The sequence below is a fragment of the Pseudorca crassidens genome, chromosome 14 (genome assembly GCF_039906515.1).
Source record: "Pseudorca crassidens isolate mPseCra1 chromosome 14, mPseCra1.hap1, whole genome shotgun sequence".
Taxonomy (NCBI): Eukaryota; Metazoa; Chordata; class Mammalia; order Artiodactyla; family Delphinidae; genus Pseudorca; species Pseudorca crassidens.
Window position 1 is genome coordinate 32,724,160 of NC_090309.1, and position 26,442 is coordinate 32,750,601.

The window sequence follows — 26,442 nt, forward strand, 5'->3', positions numbered from 1 at the left end:
CGGACATATTTAATAGACTGTCCTGGAGGCTCGTACAAGCAGAGGGCAGTGACATACAGAGTGTCCTGGTATTCACCTTCCAGACGCGGTGGTTCTTAGGGCCACCAGCCCATCCTCGGGGAGCAGAGTTCTATCGTCGTCATCTCTCCTCCAATGAGAGGGCCGTATACACCCTCCCTACAGCCTGGCCTTCCAGTGGGAGAGAGGGTGGGGACTGGAATTCACCTCTGGGACAGACTTTACTTTGTCTCCAGGCCCAGAGAGAAGAGGAAATGCCTTTTCACCGCAGCCCAAGGCTGAGATCCTTTCAGTTGCTGTGCGGGGATCTGCCTTTCCTAGGACATTTGACAGCACGGCTGTCCATCCAGTCCCACCTGTCAGGGTAGCCCTGCCTTCCTGCCCTGCAGGATGGGAGCGCACTCGGCGGGGATCCGACGTGGAGGATGTCGAAGGGGAGTCCCTCTGGCTCCCCTCAGCACCAGGTGAAGCTCCTGTCTGGCTAGAACATCTACATTCAGCTTCCGGGCGGCTGCACAAGTCCCCTCGGGGATGATGTGTGGACTTTGCTGGACTCGAGGTAGTTTTCTCAGAAAGAGGCAAATCTGCCTGGGGTGGGGGGTTAAGTGCTGACTCGTCGTTTCGGACAGAAGCTGCCTGGAGCCTTGGAGCACAGCTTTCCCAGAGCAGGTCCTAGCTAGAGCACCACAGGGTTTCTGCGCTCCGTCTGGACCCTGTCGCCCACACCCGCTATTTCAAAGTTCTCAAGTCCCCTCAAACCTCCTGCTCGACCACCTGCCCCCCTTCTCGGCAGCTGTCCTAATTTGGGGAGAAAATAGATCCAGCAGTCCCCTACCCCCCGGCTTCCATCAACATTCCACAGGTAGGCGTGGTAGCTCCCAGCTTCTCCTTTTCTCCTGTCCCCCTGGAGAAGGCTGGCTGCCGCGCCAAGCCAGCTCGCCTGTGTTCAGACAGGTGGCCGTGGAAAGCAGCCTCTGACAACTCTGGTTCTGTCTCGCTTGCCCTCTCCTGCTTCTCCACTTGCTCGCTCTTCTGGAAGCCGGCTGCCATGTCGGTCGGGAGCTGGCCCGTGCAAAGGCCCATGAAGCAAGGAACTGAGGGGGGCCTTGGGACAACAGCCAACAGGGGACTGCCGTCCTCAGTCCAGCGGCCTGTGAAGCACCGAATCCTGCCGAGAACCAGTGAGTGAGCCTGGCGGTGAAGCCTCCCTCAGTCCAGCCTTTGGGTGAGACCGTAGTCCTGGCCGACACCTTGACTGCAACCTCGTGAGAGACCCTAAGCCAGAGGACCCAGCTAAACCTGGCTAGATCCCCAGCTCGCAGGAACTGTGAAATAACAAATGTTTATTACTTTGCTAAATTTGGGGGGGTAATTTATTACGCAGCTATAGAGAAGGACTACAGGGGCTCTCAGACTCGTCAATTTCTTAGCTCTGAAAAATTTGAAAAAAATTTGGGCATCCACGTAAGGTTGCCACCTTCTTAGTTTACAAAGTAAGTCTTGAAAAATGACAACCAATTTTGACTCCCATTGTTTTTATAAAAGAAAGATCATTTTACAATAGGTGATAGAGCATTTGACTAGTTGGTCTAAATTTGAATTACTCGAAGGTCGTTTTATTCTGCAAGGTCATCCCAACCAACATTGTTAATTCATTAAAAGCTACATTGTCCCTTAAAAAAAAACAACAAGAATCATTTTTAATTTTTATTACAGTGTTATTTACATACAATAAAGTCCATCCATTTAAAATTTGAGGAATTCTTATAATCCTAAACTCACTTCCATAATCCAGATATGGAATGGCTTCCTTGTCCTAAAAGGTTTCCTATGCTCCTTTGCAGCCAATCCCCTCCGAATATGGGCCCCATGCAACCTTTGATCTGCTTAAGAGGAAGGACATTTTAATATAACAAAACTTAGTCCGGAGCCCGTGCTCCGCAATGGGAGAGGCCACAACAGTGAGAGGCCCATGTACCGGAAAAAAAAAAAAAAAAAATTAGGAAGGATGTAATCTCAAAATAAAAGGCAACCAATAAACTGAGTGCGTTTAAATGTATAAACCAAACTTTATTTTTACATGGCCTTATGAACTTGTAGACTGAAGGCTTTTCAGCACCACTGTTCTGGCTCCCATCGGTATTAGATAAGCTAGGCTGCTTTAAGAAAGAGTCCTGAATACAGTGGTTTAAATAAGATGGAAGAGTTTTCACTCCTCACATCCTGTTCCAAAGGTAGGTGGGCAGTTAGGGCAGGTAGAGGGCTCCACTCTCCAAGGTCATCTGGGAACCCAGGCCAGTGAGCCGATCTGCCAACCTCTGTAAGTGACATCCTTCTCCAGGTCCAAAGCAGCTGCTGCAATCTCCTAGCCATCAGGGAAGGAGAGAGTGTGTCCACAGCAAGCATCTTGAAGGAAATAACCCAGACATTTAACACCTAACTTTTGCTGATGTAGCACTGGCCCAAATTAGTCAGACGACCAAACCTATGGGAGGATGGGAGGCAGGGAAATACAGGCAGTGCTGGGTGACCCAGTGCCCAGTTAACAGCTGGAGGATTCTACTACTGGCCAAAAGGAGACAGTTAGCATTATGCCCTCTCTTCCAAATTGTCAGTCTCTGCCTCTCTTCTGGTTCCGACTGTCAGCCTTTCTCGTGCTTCTCATCTGTAAAAATACCTCCTTGGGCCGCACGTGCTGTGCTCTCCTTGTTAGCACCACAGCTCCCCCCATTTCCTCACACTCTCTTTCTCCTCCTGATTCCTATCCACTCCTCAACCCAGGCAATATGACTCTCCCCAACAGGTCTCTAAGACTCGTTTTTGTTGAATCCATGCTTTCCAGTGCTTTTCTTACTGGATGTTTCTTCAGCTTCTAACGTGTCGACCTTCTGTCCTGAATGCTCTCTTTGCTTCATTCATCTGATACCATAACCTCATGTTTTCTACATTCATTTAGTCACTCTCAGTTAGTCCCTGCTCTGAATGATTCCCCTGCTGCCTTCTGTCACCTCTCAGCGTTTCCCAGGACACTACTCTCTTTTATTCTTTTCTCTATACACTCATCTGAGCAGATCTGCTCCTATGATAAGTCAGCTAAGATTGTGCTTGGCTGTATGTAACAGAAACCCAGCAAATGGTGGCCGATATAAGCAAGAGGCTTATCTTTCTCATGTAACAGGGAGTTTGGGGGCAGGCTGTCGGTCCAGGGCTGTCTGTGCTCCTTTTGTAGATCTGCTTTGCCAGCCTTAGTGTGTGGCTTTTTTCCCTATGGTGCAAGATGGCTGCCACATCTTCTGGCAGCACAACTACATTCCAGGCAGGAGGAAGGAGGATGGAATACGGCAAAAGGCAAAAGGAGGATGCTAAGTCTGTCACATTTCATGAAAGCTAACTCGGGAGTCTCCAGAGCGCTCCAATTTCAGAACCGGATCCCATGGCCTCTTGTAACCAGGAGAGTGTCATGGGAAGTGAATGATCTAGCTGTACACAACGCAGATGTGAACAAAGCTGGGAGTATTAAGAATGAAGGAGAAGATGGATACTGGATGGGAAAGGAGCAGCGGGTGCCACCCATGACTTCAGCGCGTATCTGCTGACAATTCAGAAAACTGTATCTTCTATACAAATGGCCAATAAGCACATGGGACAATGCTAAACATCACTAATGATCAGGGAAATGCAAATCTAAACCACAACGAGATACTACCTCACACACATTAGAATGGTTACCATGAAAAACAAAGAAACAACGGAAAGCAAGTGTTGGTGAGGTTGTGAAGAAATTGGAAACCTTGTGCATTGCTGGTAGGAATGCAAAATGGTGCCTCGCTTGTGGAAAACAGTATGGCAGTTCCTAAAAAAGTTAAACATGGTATTACCATATGATCCAGCAATTCCATCTAGGTATACAACCAAAGGAATTGAAAACAGGCACTCAGATAGATATTTGTACACCCACGCCCATAGCACCATTATTCACAATAGCCAAAAAGGTGGAAGTAACCCAAATGTCCATTGACAGATGACAGATGAATGGATAAAAAAATGTGGTATAGATGTGCAATGGCATGGTAGTATATCTTAAAAAGGAATGAAGTTCTGATCATGCTACAACATGAATAAACCTTGAAGACATTATTCTAAGTGAAATGAGCCGGACACGAAAGGACAAATATTTTTATGATTCCATTTACATGAGGATCTCAGAATAGGCAAATTCATACCGACAGAAAGGAGAATTGAGGTTACCAGGGGCTGGGGGGGAGGGAAGAGGGGGGAGTTATTGCTTAATAGGTACAGCATTTCAGTTTTGCAAGATGAAAAGAATCTTGGAGATAGATGATGGGGGTGGTTAGACAATAATGTGGTGAACGTATACATAATGCTACTGACCGTCCACTTAAAAATGGTTAAAAGGGTAAATTTTATGTTATGTATATCTTACCACCATAAAAAAATCCTTATCTTCAGTTTTGAGCTCCTTTGAAAAGACCCGTTTATTTAGGCGCTAGACATTTTCATTTGGGTACCTCACCTCCAATTTTTTTTTTTTTTTTTTTTGCGGTACGTGGGCCTCTCCTGCTGTGGAGCACAGGCTCCGGACGCACAGGCTCAGCGGCCATGGCTCACGGGCCCAGCCACTCCACGGCATGTGGGATCTTCCTGGACCGGGGCACGAACCCGTTTCCCCAGCATTGGCAGGCGGACTCTCAACCACTGCGCCACCAGGGAAGCCCACCTCACCTCCAACATTTTATGCTCAGAACTGAACTCATGAAGTCCCACATGGGGCTCTCAGCCCTTTGAAATCACATACGCTAGCTCAGCCACTGGCCCGCAGAGCTTCACACGGCACCAGGACAGGAATGTCTGGAGAGGTTCCAGCCTCAGCCACGGGCCCATGGGAACCAACCTCCTTGGTAACGCTTGGCTCCTTGGGGCCAACCCAGGTTACCTCCCTTCCAACAAACAAGCAACTCCTTCCTCTTTTCCTGCTGGCGAGTTCCTCCTTGGAGTTCTTGGTGTCTTTTCCTGATAGGATCTTCAGAGAAGACCATCCAGTCCACGCTGCCAGGTTTAGGACAAGTGTCTCGGCTCTCCTTTGACACACAGTGCTGCCTCTTTCCAGAATGCTGCCTATCATGGGCTGTCAGAGAGGTGAACCCCTTGTCCAGTCTCCCAGAGGTCTGGCACACCCTTTCCACGGGGCTGGGGCTGACCTCTGACATGATGGGTCAGTCAGCTTCTGTCCTGGTCAGCTCTTATGCCCAGACCTGCGGTTAAATACGTTGACTGTGACCCCAGCCTAAAGCCGCGGGGACTACTTTGCAAACGGGAGGCCCACTGACTCCTGTGAGAAGAAAGATTTTCCCCAAGGGGACTTGCGGTGTCTGTCGACATATGAGAGAGTCCGGCATAATGTTAAGGACTTCTGCTTCGCCTGGAATTTCTACACACACACATGAAAGTAATTCTCAAGTTGAATGATCTGAAAACCATTTGGGGGAAATGGTAATTAAGAGTGACAATGGGGGCACATTTATATTCGGGGGGCATTTCTGGCTGTATCAGGCATGGGTGTCAGCTCAGGTACAGATATGGTCTTGTTTTTAATTCCTGGAAGCCTAACTGGAGAGTGTATTTGTTATCTATTGCTGTGTAACAAATAACCCCAAACTTAAGGACTCAAAACAATATTTATTATCTCCCAGTTTCTGTGGCTCAGGAAAGGCTTGCCTGGGTCCTCCGGCTCCTAAGCGGCCATTAGGGTTTCAGCCGGGGCCACCGTCATTCTAGGCTCCCCTCCCCCCACCACGGCAGGATCCTCTCCCAAGTCAGTGTTGTTAGCAGGATTCAGCTGGTTGATGGCCATTGCCCAGAGGCCACCCTCAGTTCCTGGCCATATGGTTCTCTCTGTGGGGTGCAGCTCACAACATGGTAGCTGATTCATCAGGGTGAGCAAGCTAGACAAGCCAGAGAGACAGAAAGAGTGAGCTAGACGGAAGTCACAGTCTCAGATCTAATTTGGAAATGACAGCCCATCCCTTTTGACTCTATTCTCCTAATTAGGAGTCTGTCACTAGGTCCAGCCCACATTCAAGGGGAGGAGGCTACAGGAGCATTGGGGGGCAGGGGGTCATTGGGAGACATTTTGGAAGCTGCCCACTACAGAGTTCTCTTTCCTCTGAGCGTATGTTGTCTTGCAGGGAACTTCGACCGTCAGTTGAATCAGTCAAAGGCTAGGAGGTGGATAAATAAACTGACAAATCTCTGAGCAGCTCTCCACGCCTTTGCAGCTGTCTTTTCCACTCGGGTTGATTTCAGTGTTTTTAAGCAAAGATGACGAGATTGCAGACAGGGTGGTGGAAGGCCCAGGCTTCCTCCCTGGTCTTTTAGGAAGGAGAGAGCGCTGGTTCTCAAGGCTGCTTCTCCTCTCCTTGTCTGACTAACTCTCTGTGGTTTGGCTTTGCTCTGCAGTTTTGTTTACACGGCTGGGCAAGGAGGATGACTTAACCCACCCAGACTGAAATCAGGGCTGATTTCAAAGTGAACCATCAGTCAACATAAGGCACAACCAACATAACGAGCAGAAATCCATGTCTTTGCTACAGAGGCACCAGGACGACGAATCATATTCTGTGCCTTTGCGTGTGCTGTTCCCCATCTGCAATGCCCTCCTCACCTCGCCTATCCATCCTGCCAGGTGCCCCTCCATGAACCTTCCCCAGGATTTCTGTCCACACAGCTCTTTCTCTTTCTTCACTTAAGTTTAAGAGCAGCTACTGTCTGTGCCACCCAGCTGAGCTTATGGGTACATCCTGCCTCATGGGGTTCTTTATTTCCTGCATGTGGGCTTTATGCCCTGGCTCCAACGAGATGTAACCTTCTTCTCCAGGGCAAGAACTGTTGTCCAGTTCTTTCACACCCGCCGTGGTACCCAGCCCAGGGTAGAGCTCGTTGATACTTGAGGTCAGAAGCCTGGTCAGATCTTATATTTGGAGGCTCCCAAGCTCCTTGAACAGTGCCTGTCCATGCATGGCAAGACTTCGCTCAATAAATGTAAATTTTATGTTGGTGTCTATGGCATTTGCACAGATGGAGTTTGGAAGGGGATGGAGAGGACCGCAGTGGTGGTGTGGGCGGAACCTGCTGTCACTCAATCCCCACTCTGCTCACTTCACACTTATGACCTTGTCCTTCGCACTCAGGGCCTCTCGTCAGACCTGCTCCCCTTGGGCGGTGGGGTGTGCTGCCTGCGTGGTGGTGCCCAGTCTTGAGAAATCTCTCCAGTTAGGCAAAGGGTATCTGGATCTTTACTTCTGGGCAAGAAACCTTCTCCTCCCCAGCATTCCCTTCTTTTGGAAAGAACAATTGTTTTTCTGCTTTGAAGGAAGCCCAAGGAAACTGTGCGCGGGAACCGCAGGGAGGAGTTTGGTCATTGTTCAACGGTCGCCCTTCGACGGCGCAGCTCAGGTGCTGACCAGGATCCTGGGCGGGGGTGGAGCTGACAGAGGGATTGGCCCCCCGCAAGGCTCATGCTGTGGATTCCCTCCTCAGCTCTGCAGCTCTAACTCAAAAGACAAGGCTGAACGTGTCCTGGTGCCTTGATTTGCCCCTCAAAACAGGAGGCGGTGTGGTCTTTCTGGTGGAGCCTCGTGTCTCCTGTGAGCACTGGGGATCCTGTGACTGCAGATGAGTCTGGGGGCTGGGCTGGGCTGAGGGACAGTATTCCTCACCTTCTTCTTCAACCAGCACTTATAACCAGCGTCTACATCTGCTGTGCCCCACGCTTTGGGGTGGTGGACAGTGAAAATGCAAGGTCAGATACGGCAGGTCCTCGCCCTGGAGGAGCACTTGCAGCCTAAGGGGAAGAAGAGGGGACATCAGAGGTTTGCATCCGCCTGGGTGCTGAGAACCTTGAGGAGGGGCTGTCTCTGGCAGGAGGCATCGGGGAAAGTGAGAAGAGCCCATGCTTAAGCTGAGTTTTGACAAACAGGAACCAGTTACTTGGGGAAGACGATTTTCAGTAGAGGAGGCGTAATGTGTGAGACGGACCAGCGGGACGGAACTTCACAGTGTGTCGAGGGATGCGTGGTGAGTTTGGCCTGCCTATAGTATGAGGGTTTCGAGCAGGAGTGAAGCAATCAGCCTTGGATTTTATAATGATCACTGTGCCTGGTGAGGAGGGAGGGCTGGAGGGGCCGGGATAGCAGCGGGTAGGCAGGCGGAGGCTCTGTAGTTGTCCCCATCCCCGTGAGGGAATCTGGAGAGGAGGCGACTGCAGAGGAGACATGGGGGAAATTGGCCAGAGTTCCTGCTGGTGGTTATGTGTGTACACGTGTGTATGCGAGTGTGTGCGAGTACACACGTGCATGTGTGTATGTGCGTGAGAGCATGTGCCTGCATAGGTGCATGCATGTGGATGTGTACATGCATGTAGAGATACATGTTTGTGCAGGTGTGTGGGGACTGGTGGAGGCATGATAGAGAGAGCCGGGGAACCCACATTTGATGAATTTGGTATTATAGTCTTCATTTTCCATTTGAGTAAACTAAGACTCCGTACATTAAATGATGTCCTTTCTTCATTCAATGAACATTGAACGCTCCATTTGGAGGGCATATTTCACATATTTTGCCACTTTTAATCCTTAAAGAAACATTATAAAGGAGTTACTGTTATCTCCCCATTTTATAGATGAAGAAACAGGCTCAGAGAGAGAAAAATCCTGATGAGATCGACCTGCATGTCATGGATTCTACATGGAGTCCGTGGGAAACGTCAGCTGGGACTTTTCCAGACTGGTGGGATTCTCATTTGAATACCCCAATTCTCTCCTCATCCCTTTTTTTTTTTTTCACATAAAGGATGATATGAGTGCTTTTCAGAGCCCTCCAAGGATAGGCAAGAAAGACTGAGGGGACCAGTAAAGATTTCTTAAAACAATACGAAATATATATGCATACAATCCTCCTTAAGGCAACTTCCTCTAAGAAAAAGTCCAAAGCAGTGAATGGGCGGTAGGGGGAGGTCTACAGGGTTGCTGTTTGCTGCCGAGTTTCCTTCCTTCTGTTTTAATATCAAGCCTGAAAGTCTGATACATGTTAATACGATGTTCCCTGGAAAGAAGAATGGTTGTGATATATGCTGTAAACCAGCACTTCCAAATTTTACTGTGTATGGGGACCACCTGGGGATCTCGTTAAAACACAGATTCTGATTCAGTGGGTCTGGGTGGGGCCTGACATTCTGTGTTTGTCCTGTGCTCCCAGGGATGTCCGTATGGCCACATGGCAGGATTTGCACCACCCTTTGAGGAGAAAGACTGAAAAGCAAACAGAGTCAGGGGTACCTGTGGTTAACGAAGAGGGGAGCATGGCCAGGAGCCTGAGGGAGAAGAGAATGAGTTTTGCTTTGAATGTGTTGTGTTTGAGGCACAGATGCTTCCTGGGGGAAATTGTGTGGTGATGACTAGTGGGGGTCAGAGTTCAATGCAAGTCAGCAAGAGGTCAGTGAGAGGTCAGAGTTGAGGACTCAGATCTCCATCATCTTGGGGGTTGTCGTGGACACCTTGGGGGAAACAAAGTTGCTAAAGGAGGGAGAGACAGAGTTTGGGAAGAGCAAAAGTAATCGGGCATAGGGTCTAATACGAGACGTTTAAGAAGAGAATAAGGGAGACCAGTGATGACCCCGACAAGTGTGGTCAAAATGTTAGGAGAACAGCCAGCAGGGTTGGGTGACAGAAACCGGGCGAGAAGAAAGTCAGGAGGAGAAGGGGCAGAGCTGGGTCCTCTGTCCCCCCAGCCCACTCCCATTCGTCTCCTGGGAGGAGACGGTCGCCCTGCAGCAACAGTTCTGTTGCTTTCTGGACTCTGGTTGGGTTCAACCAATGGGGTGCACTGGGGGGGGTGAGGGGAGGAGGCAGGTGAGCGGTGTGTGTTCCCTCGCCCTTACCCTCCACCGCAGGCCCGCGGTCCCGCAGCTCCCACTGGTTCTGGTAGCTCTTCTGTTGCTGGCCCCAGCATTCTGCACCGTTCCTTGTGAATTTACAGCGGTGTAGGGTGGTTTGGCAAAAGCCCCTAAGCTGGTGCGCGCCATTTGCGTTCCGTTTGAACCACGACCAATAGAGAGGGGATGGGCGACAGCGCTGGATGTTCTATGAGGGAGACTGGGACCAGGATGTAACATTTCACAGTTGAGAGCTCTCCTTGTTTCCCCGGAGCCATTTCCCAAAGATGCTGGGGAGGGTGAGTCGAGGATGGAATGAAACTGGATGAAGTATAGAGTACAGCAATTCCCCTACCTGCGAACCTTCACGTTGCAAACTTTCAAAGATGCCAACGTGCCTTTGCATGTCCAGTCATGTAAGTTAGTTCACGTGTCTGGCGTACATCGTCAGGTGCGTGTATCCTCTACAAGTGGTTGTGCTTTTGTGTACTTTACTGTACAGTATAGAGTACAGTAGTACAGTGTCTTTATTTCAAGCCCAGGCTGTTTGGAAGCAAGTGTAGAAGCAGCGGTGAGGTAGCTGGTACTGCTAAGAAACGCCAAGCGATCATGATGGAAACAAAAGTGGGGGAAGAAGAAGTAACTGAAGACCCAAAGAGATTTATGATGCAGGAAATGGCGAGGGGATTTTCTTTATGTGAGGTGGCACTATTAGGGCACTGTTAGGCACTGTGAGTTTTTGAGGCACAGGACCTGAACGTAGAACGGTACATGAAGGTTGCAGCAGCCGTTCAGAATGCAATCCAGTGCTACCGTGTCATCTCTGACAAGAAGAAAAGAGCTACTACCCAGACATCACTGGATCGTTTATTCAAGGGAGTAGATAGAACTGAATCCAGCAAGGAACCAGAACCTGTGCCATCCACGTCAGGCGTGAGTGAAACTGCATCTTGCCCTCATCTCCTATGGCTGACGATCCTTCAGCTCTACCATCTCCCCCCTCCTCTCCCTCCTCCAGTCAGTAACTCTTCTTGCCTCTTCACTGATGCCAGCCCCTGGATGCCAGCTGTTTTCCTGTACTACTGTACTTTTCAGGGTACTGTACTGTAAGATTAAAAATGTTTTCTTTATTTTTTGTGTTTGTTTTTTATGTATTATTTGTGTGAAAAGTATTATAAACCTATTACGGTGTTCGTTGGGTACCTAGGCTAACGTCACTGGACTTAACGAAAGGGCTCTCGGAACCAAACTTGTTTGTATGTAGGGGACTCCTTCGAGAAGCTTGGCTTTGAAGAGAGTGAGGGAAGCAGGGCAGTAGCTGGAGGAAGGGCTGGGGTTGAGGAAGGTGATTTTAGGGCTGGAGAACCTGGAGCACATTTACAGGCAAATAGGCAGGTGCTGTCAGACAAGGAGAGATTGAAAATGCAAAAGAGCGAATAAATGATGCATGGAGGGATCGCAGCAGTCCGAGGCCTCAGGATCCACAGGACATCGAAGACTCAGCTTCATAAAGGAGGAGACATGTTTCCTTTGTAACGGATAAGGAAGAAGGGATGGGTGGGTGATGAAACGGGGAGTTTGTGGAGTGAGGGGACATTGACACACCTCCCCTTGGAGGCTTTGATCTTCTTCCTGACAGAGGAGGTTGGTCTCTACCTGAAAATGAAGGGGCGGGGGGTGGGGAGAGAAGTTTAGAAAAAGCTGCTGTAAGGAGGGAAACCAGAAACATCTGGAGAACAATGAAAGGAGGGGCAGCAGCCAGGAGGCCTTTTCCACATTCTGTGCTCACCACGTGGGCCACGCTCAGTGCACCGGTCCGTTCTCTCTCCCCTCACAGTGGCTTCTGCGGCAGCATTCAACACTAAATGCACTGTCATTGTGGGGTCTCTGGCCTTTGTGGGGTAATTACTCGTCTTTCGGGATTTCTCCCCGCTCCCTCCTCTGATCCAGCATGGTGTCCTCATCAGGTCTGCTTGCCGGCTGTGGCTCTCAGGATGAGGGTGCACCACCTGCTTCTCAGCTCTGTGGACGTCCGTCTACATCTCGCATTTGGCTCAGCTCGCCGTGGCACAAATCCTGCCTGGTCTGGAATTACAGAGCCAGTGCCTACCTCTCTCTTACCCCCTTTAGAAAGGGAGAATCTGATTGGCTCAGCCCGACTAATGGGTTGGTTTCTCCTGGGCCCGGTCTCCACTGGTGTTTCAGGTAGCTCTGGCAAGGACAAGGGGGCCACATTGTACAAATATGGGCCTATAGACTCACCCTTCACAAAAATTGTGGTTGGTGTTCAAGCAACTTTATATAAGATGCTCTTAATGAGATTAACACCCTCGAAAGAGTTTTGTGCGTTGGGCTTTGGATTGATGCGAATGAAAATTGTTTCAGGAAAATTCCTTTGGTTACTTTTCTGGGACGATGAAAGCTTCCTAAGGGATAACAGGGAATTAACTAATTGCTCCCCAAAGATACTTCGCCATGAGGTGGAGAAAAAGAGTGAGATTTCTCATCATTATGATTATTTTTATGACCCCAACAGGCAGATCTGACTGGTGGAGACATCTATTCAGAGGCTGAGGTGGTAAAAATAGAACCTGGGCGTGTTCATCACCAACGCCTGCCCAGAGCTACTGTACCTTAGGCAGAGAAAGCCTCAAAGCCCAGAGAAGAGGCTCCGGCCTCTTCCTAAAGCACAGTGGTGAGGTCTGGAAAGAGCTCGGGATTCGGAGTTGGAGTATCTTGTTGGAATCCTCACTCCGCTCCGTATCATTTCAGGCAAATCTGTATCTCGCTGAGATTATAATTTTCAAGAGACAACATCCCTGGATGGATAAGACATTGGGTTCAATTCACACTAAGGTGTGGCTGACGCGTTACTCAAACTTTTCCCTGGAGCCAGTTCTGACTCTGAGAAGGGCACTAAGCTCTGAAGAACAGAAGCAGAGGAAATGCCACAGAAAGAAGATGTCAGTAAGTCTAAAGGCCAGATATTCTATTAGGGAGATTTCTACCTGCTTAGCATTGAGTTGATTATTCTCAAGCCTGGCTACATAGGCGTGGTGCCCAGTGGCGCGCCTCAGTGAAGAAAGCCATCACTTGGAATGTTTGTAAAGGGTTTGTCTCTGTCACGGGCTTGAAAATCTGGGCTCTGTTTTCCATGAGATACTTGCCGACCTTTCCCCTCGACTGCCCACACCAATCCTGAACACTGTCAGTGCTCAGCTGTGACCCTTCAGCCTGCTGACCCATGAAGGTATGTGTTCCCTCCATAAATGGCCAGGTTCCCTGACTTATTGTTATTTTTCTTTTTTGAAAAAAACTAATTTATTAACTTTATTTTTGGCTGCGTTGGGTCTTTTTAAATATAATTTTATTTTATTTTATTTATTTTTGGCTGCGTTGGGTCTTCGTTGCTGCACGCAGGCTTTCTCTAGTTGCGGCGAGCAGGGGCTGCTCTTCGCTGCAGTGCGCGGGCTTCTCATTGCGGTGGCTTCTCTTGTGGAGCACGGGCTCTAGGCACGTGGGCACGCAGGCTCTAGCGCGCAGGCTCGGTAGTTGTGGCACACGGGCTTAGTGGCTCCGCGGCATGTGGGATCTTCCCGGACCAGGACTCCAACCCGTGTCCCCTGCATTGGCAGGCGGATTCTTAACCACTGTGCCACAAGGGAAGTCCCGCTATTTTTCTTTAAAAAATAAAAACAAAAACCCGGGAAGCCTCCTTTCCCAAGCAACAACAACAAAGAGACCCCACTGGGTCTGTTTCTCAAGGAGACGATCCTTCATCAAGTCTCACTGCCACATGTATTTCTTTTGTAAAAGATTCCTGACTTCATGTCTCCCCAAGGACTCTGTCAGGGTGATCTCACCTTCTGAAATTGGCAGGGAATAAGCCTTCTGATTTCATTCTAGTTCAAGGACAGAAAGGTGGTTGTTAAGCAGAAATTGTCCAGTCAGTAATCAGACAAGCCCAGTCACTTCTTCTCAAAAAGATTCTGACCAAATGCTGGAGGTACTTTCTGCAGGCAAGATTGACCTTGAACACACAGACTCCTGTAAGAGCCAGAAGTCCTGTTTCTTTTAAGCCCTGGTTGCTTTCGAGGGCCTCTGTAAAGGAAAAGGAGACCTGGGAGGAGTGGACAAATGTGGAATCTTTCCTATTACAAGCACATAGAAATGCGGGATAAAATGAAAAGCAAATTAGTCCAGTTGCTGGAACTGAAGAGGTAATGGAGAAACAGCCGGAAGTGGTGAGTGGTGCCCTAGCTAGCGAGGGGTGTGAGTGTATCTGTCTGTGTTCTTATTAGACTGGAGTGGGGCCCATGCAGAGATGAGAGTGAAGGCCTTGGGCCAGTGCCAGCCAGAGGCCTACACAAGGAAGAAAAAGGTGGGGGGCTTGCAGGGCTGAACTCTCCAAGAAAGGAGGACTAGGAAAAAAAATCCAGTCGTTGATTAAGGAAGATGCCAAGAAAGTTTGCTTCTGCCTGGATTCTGGGTGAAAAAAATTAAAGCCTTCTGTGAAAAAGTGAAATCCCAAGCTTCCGCTTTGAGAGGTTCTGGAGACAATGTACGCTGTCTATGAATTGGGGACATCCTAGATTTAAAAATGCATGTAAAGAGTGGTCCTGGTTATGTTACTGTTAGGACACATGCGGACACAGATGAAAAGTCACTCTGGTCCCAGGAGTTTTCCATTGAAAACTCAAGCTGAGTTAAAGATGATCTTTCAGCAAAAATTTGCAAAATACCTTATGGAAAGATCTACCATGAACAAGAATTTGCAGATGCAGCAAGCAGGAGTGTCAGCAATCCCCACCTTGAGATCACAGAAAAGCAGTCTGAAAGAGACCATAACTATAGGGATGTTGACATGATTAAAGACATAAAAAGAAAAAATAGAAGCCACAGTGAAAGAATAACCATTATGAAAAAGAGTGGGAGTAATACTGATAATACAATCTATTTGTGCTCGTGTTCAGATTTAAAAATAAGTAGACTTAAACTGAGGAAGATGGGTTGCCGCCAACCAACCAACCAACCACCCAACCAACAAACAAAATAACAAAAGCCAACAACATCTCCTCCATTTCCCCCCCAAAACCCAAAGTACAAAAAAAGCCTCCGAAAGCCATATCTTGGAAAGAGAAAATGGGAGGCCCTCGTTTTGTCCTTGCGTATTTCAACCCACTGAAGCTTAGCATGGTTTATACGCTCTTGTAGACTGTACCGGTCAGCACTAGGTTTATCATCAGGATAAGAATGCAGACACTAAACTTGGTTGCCTACGACACCAAAATAATCTTTCTATTACAGTATGATCATGGAAAGAAATGGAAATAATTTTTCTATTACAGTATGATCATGGAAAGACGTGGAAATACTGGGCCAGTAAAGTTCCTGTGAGCAGCCCCATATGATCACACAGTGGAAGAGAATGAATAGGGAATCTGAGTGGAGTCATGAGATGGGCAAAGGAAGTTTAAAAAATAATTGTACAATTATTTTGTATAATTGTATACAAAATACATATATTTATACATATAAATATATAAATACATATATTTATAATTGTATAATTATAAATTATAAATATATAAAATATATTTTATTTTATTTATTTATATTTTATTTATTTATTTATATTTTATTTATTTATATTTATTTTATATATAAATATATAAAATAAAATATATAAATATATAAATACATATATTTATAATTGTATAATTATAAATTGTATAATTGTACAATTCAAGCATATGTGCTCGAGAACTTGGGCACGGGACAAGGTTTCATAGTTTCATAGTTTTTTTAAATGTTTCACAATTTAAAAAAAACTTAAAATTTAACCAACAATAAAAGGCGTGGGCATGTGTGTGGGGAGGGAAGAAGGACCCATATGGCTGCAAGAGGCTTGCAGCAAAGGGACAAGGTGTGTTCACGTCTCTGTGGCCAAAAGTCTCAGGAAGTTCTGGGCCTCAGGGCCAGTAGTCTGGGCAGCCAACTGCCATGTGTTGATGTGGCCTCACTGCTGTCCCTTCACTCTGGGCTGGTATTGTCACCGATTTTGTTCTTCTCCATTAGATCACAGGCCGCTTTCATCACCCTCTTCAGCAACCTGCACTGGGCAGGGCAGCCCAGCTACAGGAAGTTACTGCTAGCTATTTACTTAACATTCTTTCCCAGGATCCCATGGGGCCTCTGGCCCTGGAATTCTTTCCCCCCCCAGCTTTATTGAGATATAATTTGTCTACCACATTGCGTAAATTTAAGGTGCAAAATGTGCCGCGTGATTACCACCATAGAGTTAATTAACATCTCCATTGCTTAACGTAATTATCATTTCTTTTTCTGTGGTCAGAACATGAAGATCTACTCTCAGAAACTTTCAAGTATACAATGCAGTATTGTTAACTATAGTCACCATGCTGTACATTAGATCCCCAGAACTAACTTATCTTATAACTGGAGGTTTGTACCCTTTCACTGACATTTCCCCATTTCCCCCACCCTCCCACCCTGGCACTACCATTCTACTCTCTCTTCCTATGAGTTCAGTTTTTTTAAGATTCCACATAAAGTGATATCATGCAGGATTTGTCTTTCTCTGTCTGACTCATTCTACCTAGCATAATCTGTCGAGGTCCATCTATATTGTTGCAAGTGGTGGGATTTCCTTCTTTCTTAAATAATATTCCATATATATATGTACCACATCTTCTTTATCTATTTGTTTGTAGATGGACCCTCAGGTTGTTTCCATATCTTGTTATTGTGACTAATGCTGTCATGAACATGGGAGTGCCGATATCTCTTTGAAATTTTGATTTCATTTCCTTTGGATATATGCCCAGAAGTGGGATTGCTGGATCATATGGTAGTTCTATTTTTAATTTTTTGAGGAACCTTCATACTCCTTCATGTCCATAATGGCTGTATCAACTTACATTCCCACCAACAGTGCACAAAGTTTCCCTTTACTCCACATCCTCACCAACACATGTGGTCTCTTTTTGATAATAGCCATCCTAACAGGAGTGAGGTGATATCTTATTGTGGTTTTGACTTGCATTTCCCTGGTGATTAGCTATGTTGAGCATATTTTCATGTATGTACCTGTTGACTGTCTGTATGTGTTCTTTGGGAAAATGTCTATTCAGTTCCTTTGCCCATTTTTGAACCAGGTTGTTTGTTTGCTGTGAGTTGTATGAGTTCCTTATATATTTTGGATATGAACTCCTTATCAGATAGATGATTTGCAAATATTTTCTTCCATTCTGTAGGTTGTTTTTTCATTTTGTTGATTGTTTCTTTTGCTGTGCAGAAGCTTTTTAGTTTGATATAGTTCCGCTTATTTATTTTTGCCTTTGTTGCTTGTGCTTTTGATGTCGTATCCAAAAAATTGTTTCTAAGACCAAGGTCAAGGAGTTTTCTCAATGTTTTCTTCTAGGAGTTTTATGGTTTCAGGTCTTATATTTAAGCCTTTAATTCATTTTGAGTTAATTTCTGCAAGTTGTATAAGATAGGGGTCCAATTTCATTTTTCTGCATGTGATTATTCAGTTTTCCCAGCACCATTCATTGAAGAAACTACCCTTTCCCCGTTGAGTTTTGTTGACTCCCTTGCCAAATATTAGTTGACCTTGTAGGCAAGGGTTTAATTCTTGGGTCTCAATTCTGTTCTATTGGTCTATGTGTCTATTTTTAATGTCAGTGCCATACTGTTTTGATTACTATAGCTTTGTAATATGGTTTAAAATCAGGAAGTGTGATGGCTCCAGCTTTGTTTTTCTTTCTCAAGATTGCTTTTGCTGTTCATAGTCCTTTGTGGTTTCTTATGAGTTTCAGGATTTTTTTTCTATTTCTGTGAAAAATGCCATTGGAATTTTGATAAAGATTGCACTGAATCTATAAGTGACTTTGGGTAGTATGGACATTTTAACAATATTAATTCTTCTGATCCATGAACATAGGATATCTTTCCAGGTATCTTTTTTCAATTTCTTTCATCGAAGTCTTATAGTTTTCATTCTACAGATCTTTCACCTCCTTTGTTAAATTTATTCCTCAGTGTTTTATTGTTGTTGATGCTATTGTGAATAGGATTGTTTTCTTTATTTCTTTTTCAGATATTTCATTTTTAGTGTATAGAAGTGCAATTGACTTCATATGTTCATTTTGTATCCTACAACTTTACTGAATTCATTGATTAGTTCTAATAGTTTTTTGGTGGCAACTCTATGATTTTCTCTATATAATGTCATATGCACAGACAATTTTACTTCTTCCTTGCTTATTTGGATGGCTTTTTTTCTTGATTAACTGCCCTGCCTAGGATTTCCAGTTCTGTGTTGAATACAAGTGGTGAAAGGGGGCACCCTTGTCTTGTTCTTGATCTTAGAGGAAATCTTTCAACTTTTCACTGTTGAGTATGATGTAGGCTGTGGGCTTGTCACTTATGGCCTTTATTATGTTGAGATATGTTCCTTTTATACCCATTTTGTTAAGAGTTTTTATTGTGAAAGTATGTTATATTTTGACAAGTGTTTTTTCTGCAGGTATTGAGATGATCATATGCTTTTTATCCTTCATTCTTTTAATGTGATGTATCGCATTTATTGATATGCATATGTTTAAACATCCTTGCATCCAGGGATAAATCCCACTTAATCATGGTGTTTAATCATTTTAATGTGCTGTTGGATTCAGTTTCCTAGTATTTTGTTAAGAATTTTTGCATCTATATTCATCAGGGCTGATAGCCTGTAGTTTTCTTATAGTGCCTTTGTCTGACTTTGGTTTCAGGGTAATGCTGACTTTGCAAAATGAGTTTGGAACTGTTCCCTCCTTTTCAGTTTTTGGGAAGAGTTGGAGAATAATTGGCATTAATTTTTCTTTAAATGTTTAGTAGAATTCACAAGAGAGCCATCTGGTCCTGGGCTTTTCTTTGTTGGGAGATTTTTTGATTACTGATTCAATCTCCTTTGTCATTGTTGGTCTGTTCAGATTTCCTATTTCTTCATGATTCAGTCTTGGTAGATTGTATGTTTCTAGGAATTTATCCATCTCTTCTAGGTTATTCAATTTGTTGGCATATAATTATTTATTGTAGTTTCTTTTTTTAAAAATTAATTAATTAATCAATTTATGGCTGCATCGGGTCTTCGTTGCTGGGTGTTGGCTTTTCTCTAGTTGCAGCGAGCAGGAGCTACTTTTTGTTGTGGTGCGCGGGCTTCTCATTGTGGGGGCTTCTCTTGCTGCAGAGCACAGGCTCTAGGCGTGTGGGCTTCAGTAGTTGTAGCACACAGGCTCAGTAGGCATGGTGCATGGGCTTAGTTGCTCTGCGGCATGTGCGATCTTCCTGGACCGGGGCTCGAACCCACGTCTCCCACACTGGCAGGCGGATTCTTAACCACTGCGCCACCAGAGAAGTCCCTATGGTAGTTTCTTATGACCCTTTGTATTTCTGTGGTATCAGCTGTAATTTGTCCTCTTTCAGTTCTGATTTTATTTACTTGAGTCTTCTTTCTTTTCTTCTTAGTTAGGCTAGCTAAAGGATTGTCAATTTTGTTTATCTTCTCAAAAAACCAACTCTTGTTTCTGATGATCTTTTCTATTATTTTTCTGGTCTCTGTTTCATTTATTTCTGCTCTGATCTGTATTTCCTTCTTTCTGTTAACTTTGGGCTTAGTTTGCTCTTTTCCTAGTTCCTTGAAGTGTAAAGTTAGATTGTTTGTTTGAGATATTTCTTTTTTCTTGATGTAGGTGCTAATTGCTATAAACTCCCTCCTAGAGCTCCTTCTGCTACATCTCATAAGTTTTGCTGTGTTGTGTTTCCATTTGATACAAGAACATTTTTGATTTTTCTTTTGATTTCTTCTTTGATCCATTGGTTGTTCAGGAGTGTGTTTTTTAATTTCCACTTTTTTTTTTTTGTATCTTCCAGTTTTTCTCCTGTTATTGATGTCTAGTTTCATAGTGTGTGGTCAGGGTTTTCTTGTCTGCATACCATACTTGGAATGATTTCAATCTTCTTAAATTTGCTAAGGCTTGTTTTGTGACCTATCATATAATTGATCCTGGTGAATGCTTCTTGGTTGAAAGTTTTTTTTTTTTTCATTCAGCACTTTGAATATATCATCCTATTCTCCTGGCCTGGAATGTTTCTGCTGAGAAATCTTATGATAGCTTAAAAGAGCTATTTTGAAATCTTTACTGGGTAGGTCACAGATCTCCATGCCTTTGGTGTCAGTTACTGAAAGATTATTGTGATCCTCTGGAGGTGTCATGTTTCCTTGATTTTTTGTGTTTTTTAAAGTCTTGTGTTGCTATCTTCACATTTGAAATAGCAGTCACCTCCTCCATTCTTTACTGACTGATCTCTCTAATGTGTCCAGGTTTATATATATATTTTGGTCCAACACTGTGCTAGAATTTCTCTGCTGGATGCCTGGACTTCCACAAGGTCTCTCTCCCCTGTGGGTGATTGTCTAAGACAGTGTTCTCCAGGGGTTCTTGGACCACAGCTGAGAGGGGCTAGAGCTGGTTTACACACCACTGTAGGATCCACAGTCAGGACTGAGGTCTGTATGTCTACTACCTGACACATGGGTGGATGAGAGTCTGCTCAGGTCCCTTGGCATATGGTGACGGATCCCACATCTCCCACAAAGACACTTTTATCTGGATGGATGCCGAATTGTTGTTGTGGGGCGGGATACAAGCAAGGGACCTATTTTTTGGCCATCTTGCTGATATTACTCCCTTAGGATTCTTACTAGAAAAGTTTTCCCATTATTTTTAAATAGTGAAATAGATCAGACTTACTAAAAGCTTAGAGAATAATTTACCAATACCCATGTATGCATCATTTAGCTTAAGAAATAAAAAAAAGTGCATTTGAAACTGTGTCTGCCTCCCATTACCCACCTCTCTTTCTAGTTCTGAGGTTGGTGTTTCTCATGCCCCTGCATAGATTTATTACATACGCTTTTAGCTTTAAATAATACATTGCATTACTTTGCATGTTTATAAACTTTATAGAGATGGGATAATGCCACATGTATGCTTCTACAACTTCTTTTTTCACTCAATATTATGTGTTCTGAGATTCATCCAGATAGATACTACTAGCTCTAGTTCATTTTTATGAATATGCCACCATTTATTTATCCATCTAGGTTGCTTTCATTTTTTACTATTCCAAATAATACTGCAGAGAACATTCTGGTTCCTGTTTCCTGGAGCACACTTAGGAGCTTCTGTGGCTGGGTTGAAGGGTAGGCATACTCCCCATATTTCATGGGTAACAGAATGTGAAATGCAGACCTTCCTGTATCTTATAGTTCTGGCAGGAACCTCAAAGTCTGGTCCCCGTTTTTCCTGATGTACAGTTTATCTTGTTTTTATTGATTTGTAGAAGTTTTAAAAATGTTTTCTGGAGACCACTTCTTTGCCGGTTATATTCATTGTAAATGCAATCGCCCAAGTTTTTCTCTTCGTTACTGTTTACTCTGCTTAAAATAATTTTTAAAATTCTGAGTGAGTCAAATTTATGAATCATTTCCTTTATTGTTTGTGCCTTTTGGGTCTTATTTAAGAATTTTTTCATCAAGCCCTGTAAAGGAAGGATTTCTCTCTTAATTCTAGCAGTTTACTTTTAGTGACATAATAGGTTTTAGTTTATATCTTCTGGTAGCATCCTCTGTGCCCTGGTTCTCTGCTCATCCCTGTGACTTATAACTGCAGAGACTCAAGCAGCTTCCAGGTCTGCCAGACCCATATCATCTTAGGGGCGGTGCCATCTTGACCTTTCACATCTTAATTCTCCAAAAGAATTACCATAATCTAGTCAGTGAGCTTGGTTAGAATTTTTCCAGCAAAAAGGCTTGTTGAAATTCTTCTCTGGAATAGAGTTAGATAGAGATTGATAAATAGACAACACAGACGGTTTAGTATGGGTTTTGGAGCAAGATAGACTGGTTTTTAAAATCCCATTGAAGTCACTCGTTCTGAGTCTTAGTTTTTTAATCTATAATATGGGGATAACGGTGTCTAAAGTGGAGAATGTGACAAGTATTAAATATATAATCCTGGACTTAGAGCGATTGTAACAAACAATGATAGCTAAATTTATTAAGCACTTAATATGTGCTAGTCACAGAGCTAAATGTTTGACATAAATTATGTCACTTGGTCCTTATGACAATTCTCTGAAGTTAGATATCACTACTGTGATAATGTAGGAGTTAAGGGAAAGGTTTTGATTGGGTTCAAATCCCAGCTCAGCTACTTACTGTGTGACTCTCAGCTCTTGCATTTTGGTTTTTTCATCTGTAAAGTAGAAATATGATAATAGTATATTTGTTAGATCTTTTAGGGCTGCTGTAACAAAGTGCCACAGGTGGAGTGGCTTAACTAGAAATTTTTGTCTCAGAGTTCTGTAGGCTAGAAGTCTGAGATTAAGGTGTTAGCAGGGCCAGGCTCCCTCTGAAGACACTGGGGAAGGATCTGTTCCAGGCCTGTCTCCTAGCTTCTGCTATTTCCTTGCCTTGTGGCAGTATACTATTCTTTCTGTGTGCATGTGTTGGTGTCCAAATTTCCTTTTTTTAAATAAGGACATCAGCTACATTGGATTAGGGGTCCATTCTACTCCAGTATGGCCTCATTTTAACTAAGTACATCTATAATGACCTCTCCAAATAAGGTCACATTCTGAGGTGTGGGGGGAGGGAGGTAGGACTCCAACATATGAATTTTGGGAGGACACAATTCAACTCATAACAATATACATGGAAGTTTGTCATGAAGATAAAAAGTGTTGACAAATGTAGAGAGTGTAAACATTGGTACATAGAAAATGATCAATAAAGCATTAGCGGAGAAAAGGGAACCCTCTTGCACTGTTGGTGGGAATGTAAATTGATACAGCCACTATGGAGAACAGTATGGAGGTTCCTTAAAAAACTACAAATAGAACTACCATATGACCCAGCAATCCCTCTACTGGGCATATACCCTGAGAAAACCATAATTCAAAAAGAGTCATGTACCAAAATGTTCATTGCAGCTCTATTTACAATAGCCAGGACATGGAAGCAACCTAAGTGTCCATCAACAGATGAATGGATAAAGAAGATGTGGCACATATATACAATGGAATATTACTCAGCCGTAAAAAGAAATGAAACTGGGTTATTTGTAGTCAGGTGGATGGATCTAGAGACTGTCATACAGAGTGAAGTAAGTCAGAAAGAGAAAAACAAATACCGTATGCTAACACATATATACGGAATCATAAAAAAAAATGGTCATGAAGAACCTAGTGGCAAGATGGGAATAAAGATGCATACCTACTAGAGAATGGACTTGAGGATATGGGAAGGGGGAAGGGTAAGCTGGGACAGAGTGAGAGAGAGGCATGGACATATATACACTACCAAACGTAAAATAGATAGCTAGCGGGAAGCAGCCGCATAGCACAGGGAGATCAGCTCGGTGCTTTGTGACCACCTAGAGGTGTGGGATAGGGAGGGTGGGAGGGAGGGAGACCCAGAGGGAAGAGAGATGGGGACATATGTATATGTATAACTTATTCACTTTGTTATAAAGCAGAAACTAACACACCATTGTAAAGCAATTATACTCCAATAAAGATGTTAAAAAAAAAATAAAGTGTTAGCTCTTGTTACCATTACCATGAGTCAGATGGGGAAACTGATGCTCAGAGAGGAGGAGTGACTTTCCTAAGGTCACATAGCCAATGTATGGCAGAAACAGGTTTTCAATACAGACATGGCTGATCCCCAAATTTCTGCACTGCGTGTCTTCATCACCTAGAGACAGAGAGAGACATTCATTTCTTCAAGGCTCCATTTAGTAGAAGAGGCTCACCTGAATATAATTATGAACAAAAATGTTCTGAAAATTGTGTTTGGTACTTCAGTTGCATATTGCATTGCATATACATTTTCTTATTTTCAAGTAACATATTTAAGATAAAATGGTCATCAATGATTAAAATGAAATAAAAGAAAAATAAGCTATACATCTTTGCATCATTTTAGTTTTATTTTTCCTAGCACTTATTTATTGCATTGTATCACTTTTGCTCTATTTTCCTTCACGCTATTTGTTCCACTTAGTATTGCCCAAAGCCGGGTCCCACATCTCCTTACCAAGGCTGCCTTCCTAGTAAGGTATTCTATTGGCTGTTTTCCTTTTCTCCCAATTAATACTTATCTGTCTTACATCCCATATTATAACAAGTCTCTCACCCAGGCGTCCTGGGTAAAAAAATCAATGAGATAAGCTTTGCTGGAGCATAAGTGTCATTGCCCCAGTGGGTTCACAAAGGCTCCCCCCTGACAGCCTGGGAACAGGGGGCAGTGAGGTTTGTCCTTAGGGACAAGTGAGAGATGGTCACGACGGGGCAGGCTTGGTCACCTTTGGAGGTTGAGAACCTTTACCACCTCTTGCCGTGAGACCACGTCTTCAAATTTCCCATAGTTTCCAGGGTGGCTAGTCCCATCTCTCCATCCAGGTCCCACGACAGGGTCCTTGTCCAGCAGGCACTGAGGAATTAGGATTTCATTTTCCTTTTTTCCCCAGTGTGGTTCATTGTGCAGCTAATTCTCCCCGGTTATGCTGAGGTGAGGATTCTCTGGGATGTTGGAAGGAAATTTCCTCACATTTTCCATTCCTTTCTTCCCAGAGACAGTTTGCTGGCAGAGTAAGGGCCACTTCTCTTGGCCGCCAGATGAGAAACAGAGCTTAACGCAGAGGTGAGAACAACGCTTATGTGGCTAGCGCTATTCCTTGGCATTTAAAAAAAAGTCAGTCCAACTTGGGGTCATTTATTTTTGAAAAGTGAAGGAAAATGTGAAACTTTAAAAGGAGAGAAGGTTGTGGCTGGAATGACAGACGTCACATTTCTCTTTTCTCCCGGGTCGTCAACACTCACCCTTTCGCGTCACACGCCCTGGCCTGGGTCTCTGATGGTGGATGTGCGTGTGGCCTCCGAGGACCGGTCCTCTGCCTCCTCCTTCCCAAAGGCCGCCTCCCCCAGGCCCTGTGCCCAGGGACAGGCCCACGTCCCAGTGCCCAGCCATCGCTCCCACAGGTGTCACTCACTGTGTGCCTCCCTTCTTGCTTCAGACGGCTGTGATGCCAGGAGGTCAATATTCACTTTAAAGGGCTTCTGAAGGGCTTCTACAAACGCTGCCTCAAATTCAGTCCCTCACTTTCCATTAAGTTCTTGCTTAAGGAATTGCTATCACGTTTAAAGAAAGTGATAAAGTAAAAACAATACGTTTATATGGTTATGATAAAAAAGCAGACAACATTACAGAAAAGCAGACAAAATTCCCATCTCTCCGGCCATCGCCCCACAAACACCCCGTCCTGCCGCCGACCATGCTTAATCATTGCTCTCTTTCTTTTTTAAATTTAGTTTTTATTTTATTTTATTAATCGTGGTTTAACGAGTGAAATAGTTCTACAAGTCTTGTTATTAAAACAGCAGAACAAGTTTCTGTTGAGGATGATGATTTTAGTGGTCTAAAATTAGATTGTGGTGATGGTTACACAACTCTGTAAAATATTAAACCCATTGAATCACACAATTTACATGGAAGAATATAACGTCAATTATATCTCAACAAAGCCGTTGTAGAAAGGGGAGGATAAGAAACATTTCCAAGAAAAACTTCCTGAAACCACTCCCGCCTCACTTCCCAGGGGCAACCGCTTTCAGTTAGGGTGAGATTCCCCACCATATCTCTAACTCGTTTGCTTGCACTATTTTTGACTATTCACTTTTAGGCATTCACTATTGACTCCCATTTAAAAAAAAGACGAAGCTTTAATTTTCTTTCATATCACTTACCCCGGCCCCCACCATACCAAATGCACACTTCGCCTCCCCTCTCCTTCTGGTATACTGTTATCAATATTCTCGTTAGCTCAGTGTTCTGTGTTTTCATCAGTATGATGACAAAATTTCCACTGGCAGCTGCCCAGTTGTGTGGCATGAAAGAGCATCTGAGGGTTCAACTCATCTTAATTTCTCAACCTCCTTGAGAAATGACAGTTGATTTACAATGTTGTGTTAGTTTCAGGTGTACAGCACAGTGATTCAGTTTTATGTGTGTGTGTGTGTTCTTTTTCAGATTCTTCTCCCTTATAAATTATTATAAAAGATTGAGTATAGTTCCCTGTGCTATACAGCAGGTTCTTGTTGGTTATCTATTTTGTATATAAGAGTGTGTATATGTTAATCCCAAACTCCTAATTTATCCCTCCCCACCCCTTCGCTTTTGGTAACCATAAGTTTGTTTTCTATGTGTATTTGTTTTCTGTGTGTTTTGTACATAAGTTCATTTGTATCTTTTTTTTTTTTTTAGATTTTACATATAAGGGATATCATATGAAACAGTACTTGTCTTTCTCTGTCTGGCTTACTTCACTTAGTATGAGCCACCC

The 26,442-nt window shown here is 44.2% G+C and overlaps 1 pseudogene; it reads left to right on the top strand.

Moving 5' to 3' along the window:
• Positions 1 to 1,066: 1,066 nt before the first annotated feature.
• LOC137205529 (Golgi reassembly-stacking protein 2 pseudogene) overlaps positions 1,067 to 26,442 on the top strand; it is a 48,690-nt pseudogene continuing 23,314 nt past the window's right edge.